The sequence below is a fragment of the Mastomys coucha genome, unplaced genomic scaffold, assembly GCF_008632895.1.
Source record: "Mastomys coucha isolate ucsf_1 unplaced genomic scaffold, UCSF_Mcou_1 pScaffold9, whole genome shotgun sequence".
Taxonomy (NCBI): domain Eukaryota; kingdom Metazoa; phylum Chordata; class Mammalia; order Rodentia; family Muridae; genus Mastomys; species Mastomys coucha.
This window is the reverse complement of record NW_022196915.1, coordinates 99,085,469-99,103,158: the sequence shown is the minus strand read 5'-3', so window position 1 is coordinate 99,103,158 and position 17,690 is coordinate 99,085,469. Positions and strand designations below refer to the sequence as shown.

The 17,690-nt window shown below is 37.5% G+C and overlaps 1 pseudogene; it reads right to left on the bottom strand.

Moving 5' to 3' along the window:
- Positions 1-3,642: 3,642 nt before the first annotated feature.
- LOC116084230 overlaps positions 3,643-17,690 on the bottom strand; it is a 72,300-nt pseudogene continuing 58,252 nt past the window's right edge.

Below are 17,690 nucleotides of genomic sequence, written 5' to 3'. Positions count from 1 at the left end.
GGAAACTGGGAATGGAGAAATTTACATGTAAATAAAGAAAATATCTAAAAGGAAAAAAAAAAGAAAACATTTAATCAAGGCTGACTTACAATTCAGGGATTTAGTTCATTATTGTTGTGGTAGGAAGCATGGCAGCACACAGGCAGACATCATGCTGGAAAGAAAGCTGGGAGTTCTACATCTGGATCTCCAGGCAGAGGGAAGTTGGGTGACACTGGGTCTGTCTGGAACTTCTGAAAACTCAAAGCCTACACTCTTCCAGCAGAGCCACACCCCAATAATGGCATTCTCTATGATACTATGGGGGCTATTTTTGTTCAATCCAGCACTGACCCCTTCAGATATTAACTAAGCTGCTTCTCCCTGATGCATGATGTATATAATAAATGCATTACCACCAAAGAGCATGGCACATGTGATCCCAGGATTTTGCATGTGCCAGTGCCTTTTTAAATTCGCTATTGCTCTAGTAAGGTAAATCTTAATGCTGTGCAAGTCATGTCAACTGTTTATGAGTTTAGTTTCAAAGGTGTGGCCACTTCTACATACCTTATGAAAAACGTGCATCGTGTAGCCTTCTATAGTCCAAAAGGATTTCTCACTTAGAACATTATACAGAGAACCATGCCATGGGTTTTTCCTGGGTTGGTTACATTATAAAACCAATAAAATAAAATAAAATAAAATAAAATAAAAAGTGAAAATGACTAAGTGTAACTGACCAGGAATTCCTCATAATAAAAACAAATCCAGGCAGGCAGCCATTCAGGTGATACCAAAGGCCTGCCCCTCTTTGGTGACTCATCTGAAAACTTCGAGCTCCTTGAAGTAATAGTGGAATCCAGGCAAACAAATAGAATTGATATTTTCCTAATTTCTAATTTCAATTTTTGGACTTGTGTATGACTCATCACTTAAAGAAGCTATAAATCTTGTAAAATTCTTTGAAAAATCTGAACGGGTAAGTTTGGTAATGGAGCTAGAGTGTGATCCCCCAAGTGTATATAGCATTTTACATGCTCATGTTAAGTCTAAGACATAATAACTCTTATCTCACAGTGTTTGTGAGGATTGAGATATTTATAGTTTGGGGTGACTGCTTATTCTGTTTCTGAAACCCCCTCAAAACACTAGTCTAATAATAGAATGAAAACAATCAGTAGAAAATACAATATGAATGGAGTTCAGTTAAAGCAGTAGGTATAAAATGGTTTGTCAGATCACCCAGCAGCAAGGAAGCCTACTGCCAAGTCTGCTAACCTGGGCTTGATCTGTGGATCTCACATAGTTGGTGGATGAGAACTGACTTCTGAAGGTTGTCTTCTGATGTTCACACTAGTGCTATGGCAAAGACATACATATATGCATACCCATGAACTATTAATAATAGTACAAAACCTTAATGAGATATGAAAACCTTTTTAAACAGTATTTGTTCTGAAGCTGGTGTTGTTAGCAGAGGAGAGAGATGTGGTTCACCTTACCACACCTCTTTCTGCAGGACTGATGATTTTAGTCATAATTAGAATATTGGTCGCAGCAATTCAACAAAATATGTTCTGTATTTATCACTGACACAAAAATGAGAATCTTCTGTCCATAATAAGATTGTTGTCATTTCCCTTCTGTGATAGAACATTATACACACCTACATATATACACACATGTCAGCATACACATGCACATGCATCCCATGATGTGAAACTAGTCTTCCAACATTTGCGTTCAATTATCAATTAGCAGACTAGAGACTAGGTTCTCCTTGCTGTACTACTGAAGAAAAATGTATTTTATCATGGTGCGTCATTAAAGCTCCCTGTCTTTTCTATGTAAGGAATTATATGAGCCAATGACTACAAGAAAATGAGTGTACATTAGTCTAATCGACACTAATGTCAGTCATGTAGAATCAAAGCTTTAAAGTATTTTAAAAACATTTATTTTTTAAGCTTCTTCTCTTGTTACTTTAACATTTCTTTTTATCTCTGGTTGCCTGACTATGTATACTCAAAGGCAAAGAAAATTAAGTAGAGGGGGAGAAAAAAAAAAAGGTTACCCTGTACCAACCCTCTGATCATTTCTGTTTCACATTTAATCAGCCTTCAGTGTCCATTCAATTAAGACATCTCTTTCATGTCCAAGGACCCCTTTACATTGCTTAGAACTAAAGAAATGAAAACACTTCATGGACTTCATGTAAAAATGAAGAATAATTGGTTGTTACCCTTGAATATGTTTCCAGCTTATTAACTTAGGTAGTTGTTTGGAAATCACACACACACACACACACACACACACACACACACACACAGCCTGAGATACTAGTTCTTATATGACATATTTTCTCTGAAGTTGCTTGATGGCTATACAATATGTACATGTATACACATATATCCACCTATCATATATATTTAGATATATTCATATACATACACACTTTAATATTCCAGCATTTGTCCTGTGCAAAAAAATCCTAGACTGACTATGAGTAGCTTTGCTGGTTTTGAGACCGAAGCCTGCATAATGCTCTTTTTAATGGTTGAGTAAGGCTATAAGTGTTCACATCAATTTCCTTTTGCCATAAAATGATCTAGGTCATGACAAATCAGAAACCAAGTTACTAGACCATTACTAAACTACCATCACATAAGGATAAGTTAGTAAGTTTGACCCTTTAAAGCAAACTGTGAAATGTTCTTTTGATTAAAGTCTACAACAGTCCCCTGAGATCTCCAATGCTGAATGCTAGGGATTTAACACAACACTGAGATCTTGGCAGATAAATGTACCTTTACTCATAAGCTTTTCCACTCACACACAGTTTTAAATTCTGTTGCTCTACAGAATCACCATTCTGGGCTTAGTTTTATTTTTGAAGGCAGTTGCATTCTTTCCAAGGTGAGGACTCATGACCAGGAAACAAATTTAATGGAAGAAAGTAAAGGTTTTATTCTTTCTGAGAAAATTAGCTCTTTAAGGATAAATACTCCAGTTTTTTTCCTTTCAAACTAGGTTTCTGACCACTTTTGAATACTTTTATGAATTCTATGTAGGATGATACTCTTTCCTTTTCATTTTATTTCATAATCATAGTCCAATAAAACTTTCAAAAACCCAATAATTTATGCTACTTGACCTAATAATTACTTTTTGTGAAATTTAAAGGAAAAAGTATTGAAGATCTGAAAAACAACTCCTACAAGACTGATTTTTCCATAAAACTGTAGCTACATGATGCATTGTATCTTTCATGTTAAAACATGCATTAGACACAAATACAAAAACCATGAAAACAAGGTACAAATTTTTAACAATTGAATAATGATAAAGTACCTAAGGAACAACATGGAGACTTGCAAATGATGGGCTCTTTAAGCACCATTACAAAAAAAAAAAAAAGAGCACAGGTGGATGGATGTTCTGTTATATACACTAAAGTGTACCTTTCGCACTAGAAATCAGGCATTTTGTCATAGAGCACATATTAAAAATGCCCATAGTGTCAAAGGAACATAACCACCATCCAAAAGCACCTTTGTCAACTAGGCAATAAAATGCTTTACAGCACATCTCTCTGTTGTCCATCACTAAATACATTGGTAGAAACCTTGAAATGAAAAAAGAAAGAAGGAGCTGTTACTCTCACGTGTCTTTCCAATGGTACTCAGGAGGAGCCAGTTCATAATTGCTGGCACTAAAAAACGTTGGAGAATTCCTTGTCATTGTCTACCAGGTACAGTAATAAAACAAGGCTCTTCTCTTCTAGAGGTGTATAGGCCAACATCATTCCAATTCACATTAATAATCTCCGTAAATGTGGCATTCCATGCACCTGGGGCATGGATGATGTACATGGTAATCTGCAAGAATTTCTACATACTGTGGTCTTCCAAATTTGTGGCATAACCAAGTACCCAACATTACATTGAGGTACTCCTTTATCCCTGCCACAGCCTCAATAACAACATACGCCTTATCATCTTATTTCCTCAAGATTTCTTATTATTTACATAGTCCTCAAATATTGAATCTACATTCTTCTTGGCAAGAAAAGCTCCTTGTGTCTGGTGATCAATTCCCAGTCATCCACAAGCCATGCTTTCATATCTTCAGGAATCTGTTCATGAATGTTTCTTTATTTTCAATGTTAGGGTCTACACTTTTCTTCCTAGGAGGCTGAGTTATCTCACTGGTTCTGCCCTGAGCCTGTGGAAGTCATATCCATATTTTATCAGTTGATATTAATTCCCATGTGCAACTTCTCTACTATGTCTATAAGCATGGTTTTCTTCTACTCTACTACAACCAGGGGCTTCTTTCTATTCTTTCCCCATCATCCTTTAGCCTTAGATGTATCAGTATATGAAGATCGCAGTCTCACTTAGAATTGAGATTCTTTCATTTCCTATTTTCTGCACCTTGATCATTTGTACTTTATGGTATTCACCATCCAATGCAGAAGGACATTTTAATGATCAGGGTTGACTAATGCACTTAACTATAGGACATACAGGTTAGTCATTAGAGATCGGTTTAATACCACATCCATTTGAGAGAGCAATAGAAATAGGTTCTTACCTAAGGCTTATGACTTGTCTTGGTACAAGACCAGTTCCTTATTGGTTTAATCGTGTAAATCATGGCTTAAATTCATTCTGAGAGTATTTGGCACTCCAATGACACATGTGCAACTGTTTCAACAGAGGTATGTAATTCCAGCTATTGTTGTGGTTCCAAGAGATTATAACCAGTGACAATTCTTTCTTCTGTGGAATGCATAATACCTTTTAGCACTGTGAAAACTAGACATTGGGGATGAAGCTTCCAGGCTAGTACTACCCTGATTTCCCCATATTCTATGACCATATTTTATTGTATCTTCAGCAATAGAGTCTTACTGTCAAGGTTTAGAGGGTAATCAAGAGCATTGGAAATACTCTGTAGTTCTAGGAGTATACTGTGGTCATATTCTTATGTTCTTTCTCATCCCCCAAATCTTCCAAGAACTTATCAAGCTTCCTATCCACCAAACTTTATATTTTCTTTTCTTTCTTTTCAAAAAATAATACCGAGGTAAACAAGCTAAAAACAAACAAAAGCAAAAAATGTGAAAATCAAATCAATAAGACACAAACTAGCAAAACAAACACACATACAAACAACAACAAACCCAAAAGTCCACCCAAACCATAGACTCAGTGTGTGTATGTGTGTGTATGTGTGTGTGTGTGTGTGTGGTGTCATGACAGAGGATAGGTTTCATATTCACTCCCTCTTTTCCATGCTGTGATTTTGTATGCTTTGAACTTGTAGAGGTCTTCCACATAAGTAATTTAAACCTCTAACTTCTATAATCTTTATTTTATTTTTTCTCATCCCAAATAGACTTCAAATATCTTTCTTTTTTCTTTCTCTCTCTCTTTCTCTCTCTCTTTCTTTCTTTCTTTCTTTCTTTCTTTCTTTCTTTCTTTCTTTCTTTCTGTGTTTCTGTCCTCCCTTCTTTCTTTCTTTCTTTCTTTTCTTTCTTTCTTTCTTTCTTATCTGTTCTTAACTTCATGTAGAAAAAAAAAAAAACACATGATAGTCAAAACAATAAAAGAACTTTGCAATGAGCCATCATCTCTGACCTCAAGCTGTACTACAGAGCAGTAGCGACAAAAACTTCATCGTATTTGTTCAGAAACAGACATACCAAACAATGGAATCCAATCAAAGACTCAGAAATAAACCCAAGGACCTCTAGACACTTGATTTTTGATAATCAAAAGAAACTAAAACATACAATGGAAAAAAGAAAGCATCTTCAACAAATGGTTTTGGTCTAACTGGATATTTACATGTAGAACAATGAAAATAGATCCATATTTGTTACCCTGGACAAAATTCAAGTCCAATTGGATCAAGGAACTCAACATAAAACAAGATACAATAAGTCTCATACAAGAAATAACCTTGAATGCACTGGTACAGGAAATAATTTCCTGAATAGAATGCCAATGGCTTAGGATCTAAGATCAACAATCGACAAACAGGATCTCATGGAACTAAAAGCTTCCATAAGACAAAGGACCCTGCCAATAGGACAAATGGTAGCCTACAGTTTGGGAATGGATGTTCACTAATCCTGCATCTGACACAGAGCTAGTATACAGAATTCATAAAGAACTTCTGAAGTAAGATAACAACAACACAAATAACCCAATTAAAAAATAGGGCACAGAGCTAAACAGAGAACTCTGAAGAAAGGAATCTCTAATGGCCAAGAAGCACTTAAAGTAATGGTCAAAGTAATGAGTGCAGTGGAACTCAGAATGACTCTGAGGTTTCATTTTACACGCATCGGACCAGCTACGGCAGCACATGCTGGTGAGGAAGTGAAGCAAGGAGAACAGTTTTCCATTACTGGTGGGAGTGCAAACTTGTACAACCACTTTGAAAAATCGATTTGGCAGTTTCTCAGAAAATTGGGAATAGTTCTACCTGAGGGCCCAGCTATACCACTTGCAAGAGTATACACAAACATGATTCATCATCCCACAAAGAGCTCCAAATCTTAAGTGGGAAGATTTGATAAAGGCATTCTCATAAGGTTGAGTGCTCTGAAGTTTCTCACTCTCTAAAGTTAGAGCTCTTTATATTAGCTTCTATCTGTTGCTAGAAGACACTTCTTTGACGAGGTTTGACATATTCTTTCTTATATGAGTATGGAAATATGTCACTAGGACTTAACTGGAATGTTCTTTTATCAGACTAAAAGTTGCTTGTCCCAGAGCTCCATATTATTTATTTATTTATTTATTTATTTATTATTTATTTATTTATTTATTTATTTTTAAATATTGAAAGCTTTACTTTGGCTTGTTGAAATACAAAGAAAGGCAACGCAGGTCATCTTTTATCATCTTAAGAGTTTGCTTTCACAGACACAACGCTGTGTTAACAAGCAATGAGCACTTTTCGTAAAAAAATTTATTTCACACCTTTATACAAATATCCACAGGTATTTTATAATTATGAAATAATTTTACAATGCTAGTTAATATAAAAACCTATCAAATGCAAACAGACCAGTGACTTGACTTGCGATGACATTTTAGACAACTGTAAATTTAAACAACATGACATTCTTGCTTCTTTGTTGTTGAATTCCCTCCCAACCCTTTCTTTTTTCAGGACATTCATTTTTATAACAAAGGTCTACAAACACTGTCAAGACATCAGCTTCTTGGCTATGTCCTTTAAAGCCAGTGTGCTAGGCTCTAAGGTACCCCAGCAAGAACTGAGACTTCACTAACTACTAGGACTTGTGGAAGAGAGCTCTCAGTAAACAAGGCATCATTTTTAAAACCAGTTTTGAGTGAAAAGGCAGAAGTAAAACCATAATAAAAGTCTTTAATATTTTAAGGTTGTAATGTTTTATGAAATAAAAAAAAAATAATTAAAACTCAAAGCAATGATGGCACATTTAGCAATGTTTTGTTCTTTTAAAAGGCGGAGACATGGCTGGGATCTAGCTCAGTCTCAGAGTGCTGGCCCAGCATGGACAAAGCCTGGGGTCAGTCAAGCACACACCTGCAAACACAGCCCTGGGGTGGAGGCAGGGGTCAATAAATATGGAGTAATAAATAAATGTATTTATTCTCAGGTTCTTAGCTGCTTTAGTAATGTCGTACATGGGTTCCATCTCATCAAGTGGGCCTTTTATCCAATCAAAGTATGCTTAATTACTTTCAGGACATTTCTGCCACTATTATGTTAATATATCTTGTAGCCAGGTAACTATTGTAGAATGGAGTGTGTGAAGCTATGTGATATTGGAGATTACCTTTATCCTCCAGTAACAAAATAAGTCCCAACCTCATGAATTTAAGTCAGTAGGACTGAATCTTCTATTTGGACATTAGCTCTTTTTTTGTCTTTTTTTTTTTTCAGATTAGACAACTTAAGTAAGTTGTGTCTTCAGCAATAGGGTCTTATGTCAAGGTATAGAAGCTAACCAATTGCCTTAACAATGGTCTGGGATGTTTGGGGGCATCTATGTAGCCCATATGGGCAATGACTAAAGAAGATGTGACCCATTCCTGACACTGGAAATTTTACTTGGTAGAGCAAGAAGTTTGGTTGGGGTACTGTCTCCCTACTCTATTTAAATTCCTATCATATGTGTGTACATATTAGAAATTTTCAAGAGGCCATTTGTATTAACTCTCCATTTCCACATTTCCTTCTTTACTCTGCCCTCCCATTCTTTTCCCATTTCATTCTCCTATTCTATTCCCATCTCTATTTATTCTATCCCTCTTTCTTGGATGACACTTTTCATTCAGATCCTTATTAGCTACCTAATCTTCTTGGTTATTAAAGTAGAAACACACATATTTAAAGCTTAAAGGCTAATGTCCTCACATAAGAGAAAAAAAGGCAACATTTTTGTTATGGGGTCTGGGTAATCTCACTTAGGATGGTCATTTCTAGTTTTGTGCAATTTACTTGTAAATTTCACTTTTCTTAATAGATGAATAATATTCCATGGTATAAATATACATTTCCATTATCTATCATCAGCAGGTAGACATCTAGGCTCTTTCCAATTTCTGGCTGTTATGAATAAACCAGCAGTAACAAGGAGGTGCATGTATCTTTGGAGTGGATATTAAGATCTGTGAGTGCATGCCTAAGAGTTACATAGCTAAATCTTGTGGTATATTAATCTTTAACTTTTTAAGGAACTTCAACACTGATTTCATGTGGGACATGAGGACCATACCACAAGAAGAGCTGGCTCAGAATCGGCAAAGCAGAGAAAGCTCAAGCCCCAGAAATCTCAGAGCCTGGTACTGGCAGGACAAGATCTAGCTCCTCCTGGGACCATGTCGGCCTTGGGGCATGTAACCATGACTCCCAAGTTGGTGATCACCAGCAGTCAGCCTCATAGCTCAGTGTGCGAAGTATTTCCTCACACAAATAGAGCATCAGCAGCATCTTGACCTCAGCCAATAGAACGTATTTACCTCCAAAGTTCCATCCCACTCCCCAAGGTTCATATTGTCCCTATCCACATGGAGTAAAGTGCACCAGTTATTTCACCAAGTATCATCTGAGACTAACTGTTTTTTCTGAGCTGTATGTAACAAATGTTTGGGGAAAGGCTCTTTCCCCATAATCGCACTTATCTGTAGACGTGGGACCTACCTGCCTGGCCAGGCTCCTGTCATTTGCAGGTGCTCCTACCAGAGCAACATCAGCCACTTGAACCTCCTTATTCCCTTTTTAAGAATCCTCTTTTTAGCTGGGTGTGGTGGAGCACGCCTTTAATCCTAACACTTGGGAGGCAGAGGCAGGCGGATTTCTGAGTTCGAGGCCAGCCTGGTCTACTGAGTGAGTTCCAGGACAGCCAGGGCTACACAGAGAAACCTTGTCTCGAAAAACCAAAAAAAAAAAAAAAAAAAATCCCTTTTAAAGCATTCCTGTGCAGACTGGAGCCCTGTGACACTATTCGTCCTTGTCTCTGCTTCACCTTTCTTATCTTGGTGTACAGCAATATCTGATGCCCAAGAGGAAAGAGTGGACTGCAGAGCCCTCCCTTTCTGCATTTGCCCTGCCCTGAGACAGTTGTGTGCACCCCACCAGGAGAGGCAGAACCCAGGATCACTGTTTCCATAGGAGCCGTTCTAGTTTCCCTTCCCACTAACAGTAGATCATTGTTTTCGTTTCCCTACATCCTAGTCAGTATGCACTATTATTATTTTTTTTATTGATTTTTTTGGCTATTCTGACTGGGGTATTGTAACTCCATTAAAATCTTTGTATATGTGTATGTATGTGTTTGGGGAAGATTCTTCCATGGTAAATTTTCATATAATTTAATACATGCCTTTATTATTAGCTACTCTTCCCTGTATTCCCTCATCTACCCCAGCCTCTTCCACATTAAATAGTCTTTTGTTTTGTTTTGTTTTTTTGAGACAGGTTTTCTCTATGTAGCCCTGGCTGTACTGGAACTCACTTTGTAGATCAGGCTAGCCTCGAACACAGAATTCCACCTGCCTCTGCCTCCCAAGTGCTGGGATTAAAGGCATGAGCCACCCCTGCCCGGCAAACATTCTTAAAGTTAGCTAATTCAGTGAATTAATGATATGCTGCTGTGCCATTCCATGAGAACACTATTATTCTAGGTTTGAAAAGATATAGTATAAAAACTTACTGTCTTGACTTCAGAGAGCTAACATCACATGTAAATATCATATGAACATGTGAAGTTAGGCCTACAAATATATGTGACCTTGTACATCTAATACCCCTCATAGAAATGAGTACCTTAGGGATTTAATTTCAACTCATGGAAAGTTATGGTTGCAACCAGTATCTACCTTCCCCTTAGTGCAACTCAGTCTATCTCCTTACCTTTGTGTAACAGCTTTGTTATTCTCCTGCCTTGGTCTTAAATGCTGAGATAATAGGTATATGCTACTACACATCTGACATTTTATTGTTCATGTATGTATGCATTTGTGTATGTATGTGTATATGTATGTCTGTGTTGTAAAAAGTATGTAATATACATACAGCCACTATATTTTTTTAATTTTGCATTTTTATTAGATATTTTCTTTATTTACATGTAAATTTCTCCTTTCCCAGTTTCCCCTCCAAAAAACAAACAAACAAACAAACAAAAACAACAAGAACAAACCCCTCTTGCCTCCCCCCTCCCCATGCTTGCCACCCCACCCCCTCTCACTTATTGGCCCTGGCATTCCCCTACACTGGGGCACAGAACCTTCACAGGGCCGAGGTCCTCTCCTCCTATTGATGATCGAATTTGCAATCCTCTACTAAACACATGCTGCCTGAACAATCAGACCCCTCCATGTGCAGTCTTTGGTTGGGGGTTGAGACCCTGGGAGCTCTGAGGGTACTAGTTAGTTCATATTGTTGTTCCTCCTAAGGGGCTGCAAACCCCTCAGCTCCATAGCCTTAAGCAGTATAAAAGCTGGGCACATGCCTAGCCTCCATGCTATTAGAATCTACTTTCCTACTGATAACCCCAAGTTATCACTATGTCTCATCTGGGCTGTCCTTAGTTCCAATCGGGCAGTCCTCAGGGCCGTGCCATCTTGACTCTTAATCCATGGTCACTTCTTCTTGCTCCTCCTACATGCTCTTCCTCATGGCCCTCCTCTCCCCACAAGCCTGGGAAACTTAAATCTCACCTATGTGTCTCTTCTGCCCAGCAACTAGCTGCTGGCATCTTTTTCATCAATCAGAATTATCATGGGGACAGTGTCACAGGGGTTACATACAAACTCCAGGTCTTAGGGGTCCATACTTATTACAATTGATAGTGAAAGAGAAAACTTCACCACGCTTGTATGCATATTTGTTTGTTTGTTTGTTTGGGGGCATATGATGGAATGGAGTGCATGTAAGGGTACATACGTATGTGTGTACATGTAGACACTAGAAGCAGATATTAAGCTTCTTCTCTATTCCTGTCCATCATTGCTTTTGGGGCAGTGTCTTTAACTAAAGCTGATGTTCTGTTAATTGTTCAGCTGGGCTGGATGTCCCATGGACTTCAGAGATCTGCTTGTCTGCTTTGGTGACATCAGTGTTACAGGCATGTAGCACTAAGCCTGAATGTTTATGGAGATTCTGGTGACCTGAACTCTGCTCCTCATGCTTCTGTGACAGCCATTTCTTTCTGAAATCTCTCCTCAACCCTGCATGTTGCCTTCGTAACATTGCTTTAATTCTGTTTTAAATAGTTTTTCTTTACTCCAGGCAGGTTTGCAATTTCCATTTTCTTGTTATAGATAAACTTAACAATTGCCACTGATTTGTTCTAAGATATAAGCAAATTATGAAGAATCTTCTGAGGTTTCCTTTCATTTTTTGTTAAATTATTCAAAGAACACACAGCAGAAGTAACGGATTGCCATAAGTTTGTGGATAGCTAGCCTGGTATATTTTGTAAGCACAAAGCAAGATATGACTGCTTATCAAAACTCAAGTTTCACCCATGAAACTATATAATACTCTATGTTAAATAGTCTCATGTGTATACATTTCGACATAGAAAAGAACCAGGGAACCTGATGATAAAAATTAATAGAATTAGCCAGGCAATAGTAGTGCATGCCTTTAATCCCAGCACTTGGGAGGCAGAGGCAGGCGGATTTCTGAGTTCGAGGCCAGCCTGGTCTACAGAGTGAGTTGCAGGACAGCCAGGACTACACAGTGAAATCCTGCCTCGATAAACCAAAAAAACAAAAAACAAAAACAAAAACAAATTAATAGAATTTATAGATTTTTATGTGTTATATTAGGGATGCTTAATATAATGTTAGCTGGATTTTTTTTTCATGTAAAGTAGGCAATGCAAAAGTCTTTGGAGAAGGGGCATCTGATATTTAACAAGTGACACAAAGTGTGTGTTGTGCAAAATGTTCAAAGAGTCCATAGTGTATTAGTTAGTGAAGCCCAGAAATAATTGATTGGTAAAACACACGATGAGAGTATCATGCTGGTTACACCATCCTGAGCTGTACATTGCCCATTTATTAGTTTGGAGATTATTTATTGTTAGAAAAATCGTAATTTTAAATGTGGAAACTGTTCATAACTCAACTGCTCATTTTCTTCTTCATCTCTGAAGAAGATACAGGCGTTACAGTTTTGTAGCATCTGTCCATTGTCAGGAAGCAATGTTTTATGTACCTGGACTCAGGTGTGAAAGAGTAGTACAAGCCAAAGCAAGCTCTTTTCCATAGAACACAAATTCAGCAAAAACACATCCAGACTTCTGAAATTGCTTAGCTGGTAGACTCAGTTTTTAAAGACACTGTGTTTTCTTGATTTTTATTTCTTATAAAAAAGGAATAGGGGCTGGGATGAAAGCTCAGTCACTAAAGTATTTGTCTTGTAAATCTGAAGACCAGGTTTCTATTTTCAGAATCACACACACACACACACACACACACACACACACATACATACACAAATACACTCACACATGCACACACACATACACACACATGCCCACACATACACACACATACACACACCTATACACATACACACACACATTCACACACATACACACACACATACACACACACATACATACACACATACATACATACATACATACTCACACATGCACACACGCATACACACACATACACACATATACACACATACACACACATAGAGGCACACACACATAAACACACATACACACACATACACACACATACACACACCTACACACATTCACACACATACACACAGACATACACACACACATACATACTCACACATGCACACACACACACATACACACACATACACACATATATACACACACATACACACACATACATACATACACACACATACACACACACATACATACGTACATACATACATACACATACACACATATATACACACACATACACACATACACACATACACACACACATAGAGGCACACTCACACACATATACACATACACACACATAGAGGCACACACACATACACACACATACACACACACAGAGGCACACACATGCAGAGGCACACACTGACACACTTTACACCATCACCCAACATTCTTTTTCTAGCACAGTGGGGGGCTACGAGGACAGGCAGATCCTTAGTACTTACTGGCCAGCAGTATGGCCTAATAGGAATTCTAGGCTAGTAAGAGACCCTATTTCATGCATATGAAAATACATGTATACTCACACAGAAAGTAGTTCCAGGATTTATTCAGAGTAAGATTTAAGCCTTAAGCTCTAGGACCTCCGTTAAGTAGACATGTGGGCAATTTGCACTTGTAATATGTAAAAAGAGCTGAAGACAGAAGACTCTGAAAATGTCCAAAAGAGTGAGTTGGGAAAGATTACATTTGAAAGGTAGTAAGGATACTTCCTGTTGTGGTGGCCCTGCTGTGTTCATGGAAGAACTCAAAACCGAAACCAGAGACTTAGCTCGCTGGGGGTTTGGAGCCTATGTAAATGACTCAAGGACCAGATACCAGTTCCCTAGGAAGCCGTGAACCTTTGATCTCTCTATCCTGTCCTGGAATCCTTTGTGTTAGAGTTTTAGCTTTGATCCTGCCGAATGTCTGATTCTCACCTAAATGCCAATTGCATACCTGTACTGTCTTTGAGTATAAATGCTCCCCTGTCATTTAGTAAAGCGCACCTCGATGAGAACCTCTCCTGGTGTCATGCCTCTTTGTCTCTCTTATCACCCATTTACTTACAAGACCTCAAGTTCCCGTTCGTGGAGCTCCCACGAGATGAAGTGAAGCTGTGGACCGGCTTCCTTCATCCTGTGATGCTCAAATATTACAGGAGGTGAGAGGAATAGAAAGCCAGCCTTTAGCTTGCTACACAGACTAGGGTGGCGTAAACTCACAGATAGATGCCTGTTTCTGTGTCTGAAGTACTGGAATTAAATGTGTCCACCACCAGTTCAAACATTTTTACTTCACAAAAAGGAAAGAGAAGATGAGAACAGGTAGCAAGCCGCATAGGTCCTCCTTGATATCCCTATGATCACTAAAGTGGAAATCAAGGTACTAGGCTTGAACAAGAAGATGGTGAAATTTTGAGCTCAGGAGAAATGTCAAAGCTTTGCTGTGTGTGAAGTAATCTATCAAATCAATAGGACAAAAGTACAAAGGTCTCAAAGATGAGTTAGCTGGGAGCCACTTGTCGTGGGTCGGGTCAAAGATGCTTAGTAATCTCCTTTGGTAAATTACAGCATAGTGTGGAGGCTCGGAAGGCTGGCCCTGTGCATTTGCAAGGTGGCAAGGATAGGAAAGGTGGTTTGTACTTCAAAACAGGTAAGACTTCGGTGAATACCAAGATGTAACATTGGATGGATTTTTATGTCTTTAAAAATCGGGAGAGATGATGGTGCTTTTTGTTTGTTTGTTTATTGGTTTAGGTTTTCCCAGATAATCACATGGGCAAAACTAATAGCAAATTGGAATACATCTGACAGGAATCATAGCAAAAGTACAAATGATTTCTAGAACTGTACATTTTGCTAACTTCCACATTACTCCAACTGATGATATCATTGCAATTCCTCATCTCAAGGCATAACTAGTTTGATTTATTTCAGTTCTCATGAACCCCAACTTCTAACATTGGTCATTTTTATTATCCATTTTTTTATTTTTTTTCAAAAAATAAAATTTTCAGTACTTTAGTTTTCTCTAATTTAATAGTGGAGATACAAACTCCATGTATTTTATTTAATCATCATAAAATCAGCTAAATGTGACACACTAAGCGATTATTTTTATGATTTTTCTGATTTCAATAAAACTGAAGTTTTCAGAGGAGTATTTGTCCATAAAACATCTAGACAGCTACCAAAAGCATTATTTTATGGTTTTGATATTAATTAAAGAGGGCATATGATGTTTGTAACTCTGAATCTCTTTGGGGATTAAACACTATACGCCAAATCCTAATATTTGTTGCTGTTGTTACTGTTTTTTGATCCTGAGGACTGACCCCATGGCCTTGAGACTGCTAGGAAAGTTCACTACAACGGAACCACTGAACGTTAGCACCTTCTTATCATTTAAATGCGCTCTTGGATAATTTCATGCATGTATGCAATGCCTTCTGATGAAGTGTCACCTTCCTCCTCCTCCTCCTTCCTACTGTCCATTCCCTGTCAAGCCTTTCCTTGCTCTTATGTCATTGAGTTTTGTTTTGTAACCACCATGAGCACATCCTGCTCATCTGTAGGACCCTGGCTTCAAAACTACTGGTGGGAGCACTCCTGAAAACAGTGCCTCCACCTTCCTGTCTACCCCAACTCTAAATGGATTAGGAATTAGGTTGTCAAGATCAGAGTTCAGCTGCAACTTACCCGTTTGTTGTCTAGCTACCCTAATTGCTGGAATCACAAGTGTCTGCCACCATGCCAAGTTTGTTTAAAAAATGTAATTCAAATACATATTTACTAATGATTCATTAATTACTTGTGAAATATTTTTAAGTATTTAAGTTATTTTAAAATGCTGTTCATGTTGGACACCTCCAGTAATCTCACCATTCCAGAGGCAGAGGCATGAAGATTGCTGCAAGTTTGAAATCAGTCTGGTCTACAGACTTATGAGTTATGAGCCAACCAGGATCACATTGTACCCTGTGCCAAATCAAACAAAAAATATTTTAGTGTATCCAAATTTCTTTTTAACTTCTTTTAGTTGTCAGAAAGTAAGAAGATCTCACAAACTCATTTCAGTCACATTTTTTTATCATGGTACATTCTGACTACCAAATCCAAGTCCAAATCCATGTGTTCTCTGTGCTCACTTAGAAAAGCCTGTCACTCAATTCAAACTCTTTTTTTCTGTGCTTCTTTTAGATTATAAATTACAATGTGTTAAAGATGGATTGCAGAGCCACCACACACATCTGTAGATTTCTTTTATGATACTATACATGAATAGTAATTACAAACTCTGAGATTTGACACAAAAAATATTCAAGTCTTTCACCTTACATAATTCTAAGTTGTTCCTCCTTCCTCCCAGTAATGAGACAGCTATGGGCTTTAATCAGAGCAGCACAATCAAGATGCAGATCTTTCCTCAGAGAGCTTATTTAGGTCATACCCACTCATCTCTTCATATTATTGGAAATACTGGCTTTGCTTATGATAACTAATGGGGTATTTCTCCTACACGATATTTTAAGCATTGCCCCACTTTCCCACTATTCTGAGCAAGCCATATTTTGCAAAAGGCTCACTGTCAGCCTGAAAACAAATTCTCTTGCTGATAAACTAGACCTGCAGTGCATTTGTTTTATTTTGGCCCCAAAATATTGAGATAAGAAACATTTTGCCATTATGAGTTTGTTTCCTTCCAGGCTAAATACATTTAGAAATTTCTTTCAAAAATGCTCAATAGTTATAAAAAATGAATTAGAAAGGAAAGTAAAATAAACATGTCTCTAAAGAACTTTCCTCAGCTGAGTAGTTAATTCTCTCTGTAGGCACAAGGGAACTCTGTCACTCACTGTAACAGTTAGATGAGATGTGCATCAGTGCCCAGAACTGGCAAAGAGCATCTTTTAAAGAAAACATGTCTATGCTGTAGTGGTAAGGAGCCTCTACCTCTGCAAATATGCCTCAAAATCAGTAACTTAATTGTTTTTCAGATTGGAAAGAAAATACAAAAAGATAGACCTTCGTGTCTATGTATGTTTTTATTATTTTATTTTTTATTTTTGTATGGAGTAAATACCTCAAATGTACAGAGAATGTAAGATATGTAGAATAAAATATTCAGATAAGATTCAAAGTAGTCCTTTGAAGCTATATTTTTTAAATATCTCCTTTATTAATTTTTCGTGATACACAAGAACTGCCTTGGCTTTCTTCAGGTCTTATGCACATTTGATGCCTAACTCAAAATCCCGAAAATGCAATGAAGTTGTTGACTAGACTTAGGAGCAATTTCAATACATCATTAAGAACAGATTTCATTCTAAGCTCCTCCAAGTTTCATGAAGTTTATAACCATGTGACTATATATTATATATATATATATATATATGGTATATATATATACCATATATATATATATATGGTAGCTGATTTCTTGCCACACAGAGAGAGAGAGACAGAGACACAGACTTAGAAAC